The following is a 2,115-nucleotide window of genomic DNA, read 5'->3' as shown; positions in this document are numbered from 1 at the left end:
GTCATTGAGTCGGCTCCAATTCACAGTGACCCCATGTGAACAGAGCAGAACTACACTCCACTGGGTTTTCAAGGCTGAGTGACCTTTCAGAAGCAGATCACCAGCCCTTTCTTCCAAGGCACCTCTGAGCCAAGAACCCTGTGTGTCTGAGTCTTACGGTTTTCATCAGTAAAATAGAAGGGAATTACATCCCTATCTCTTGAGATTGATATGAGGACAAAGTCAGAGGCTGCTTCCAATCTTCCAGTGCATGGTGGTGGTTTAATAAAGAGCGGCTATTTTTCTTTTTCTTCCCCCAATGAACTAGGTGAGGGTCAGATTTACTTGCTAGAAAAGAGCACTGGTTTAAGAGTCTAAGTAACCTTGCATTTTTGCTATTCTGTTTCTGTCCTTTGCTATCAGACAGAACCAATCCTGGAATCCATTCCCAGCTCTCTCACTTACTAGCTATGTGACCTTGGACAAGTCATTTGACCTTTCCAGGCCTCTGTTTCCTCATCTGTAAGATGGGATACCAATAATACTCAGTAAGGGGCCCTAGCAGTGCAATGGTTAAAGCACTCAGCTGTTAACCACCAAGTTGGCAGTTTAAACCCACCAGCAGCTCCACAGGAGAAAAGACCTGGTGATCTGCTCTCATAAAGATTACAGCCTAGGAAACCTATGGGGCAGTTCTACTCTGTCATATATAGGGTCGCTGTGAGTCAGAATTGACTTGACAGCACACACCTACAATAGTACTTCGCAGTTTCAGGGTCTGCCAAAACTGGGGTCATCACCCCTTCCTGCATGAGTACTTGCTTTGGGTTTACTGGGGAAGTAAATACCGGGTGTTCCAAAGACTCTTCCAGGCACTAAGGATGTTGTTGTTAGTAGTTGCTGTCAAGTCAGCCCTGGCTTGTGGAAACCTCGTGTGTGCAGAGCAGCACTGCACAAGGGTTTTCAAGGCTGTGACCTTTCAGAAGCAGATCGCTGGGCCTGTCTTCCAAAATGTCTCTGGGTGGGTGCAAACTGCCTTCCTTTTGGCTAGTAGTCAAGCGTTTACCCGTTTGTGCCACCCAGTCACATTGAGGAATGAAAAAATGTCCCTATCCTCATGGAGGAAGCAATTTATGTCACTAGCATTAAAATAAATCATAAGCCAATGAGAGCCTCTGACTGATTAAAGGATTCATTCTTTTAGTTTCTATGAACTGCAGTAACAGGTATCCCAAACTTACAGTTGTTGAACTTTGCACATCCCCATGTTTTCCTGGGGGCATACTGGGCAATTGTTACCAAGTGGGGAATGCTGTCACCCCTTTTATTGTTTCACTCAGGCAAAACAAACGAAAGTCCCATGGTCACATCCAATCATAAAGATCTGCCTTACTTGCAGACTAGGGGTCCCTGGGTGGGGCAAATGGTTAAGTGCCTGATTACTAACCAAAAGGTTATCAGGTTGAACCCACCTAGAGGTGCCTCAAAAGAAAGGCCTGGCAATCTGTTTCTGAAAAGTTGTAGCCACAGAAACCTTATGGAGCAGTTCTACTCTGTACACATGGGGTCGCCATGAGTTGGAATCTACTTCTCAACCACTGGTTGGTCATTTGCAGACTAGTAGGTACACTTTCTCCTAATATTTATAATAAGTAAAGGAACAGATAGAGACGGGGTCAAGGGCAGGGGAGCAGTCAATCATGGGCTTTAGCAGAGGTTTTGCAAGAGATTTGTGTTCTCTTCACTGTAGATACAATACAGCTCATCTCCTGGAAATGGCATGGAGACACCTGTGAACCTTTTATGAGAACAACTTTCAAAACCTGTAATTATACCTGCTTCTTACTGGGGGGAAGAAGTCTTCTGTGGCAGTATCAGAAAGTTCCAGGTCTTTTTTAGAGGATTTCAAGGAGCCCTGGTGGCGTGGTGGTTAAGTGCTCAGATGCTAACGAATAGGTTGGCAGTTTGAATCCACCAGCCCCTCTGCCAGAGAAGGATGTGGCAGTCTGCTTCCATAAAGACTTGCAGCCTTAGAAACTCTAAGGGGCAGTTCTACTCTGTCCTATAGGGTCACTATGAGTCAGAACCAACTCGAGGGCAATGGGTTTGTTTTTGTTGTTCTGTTTTCAAAGAGGA

The sequence above is a fragment of the Trichechus manatus genome, unplaced genomic scaffold (genome assembly GCF_000243295.1).
Source record: "Trichechus manatus latirostris isolate Lorelei unplaced genomic scaffold, TriManLat1.0 scaffold00008, whole genome shotgun sequence".
Taxonomy (NCBI): domain Eukaryota; kingdom Metazoa; phylum Chordata; class Mammalia; order Sirenia; family Trichechidae; genus Trichechus; species Trichechus manatus.
This window is presented reverse-complemented; position numbering follows the sequence as displayed.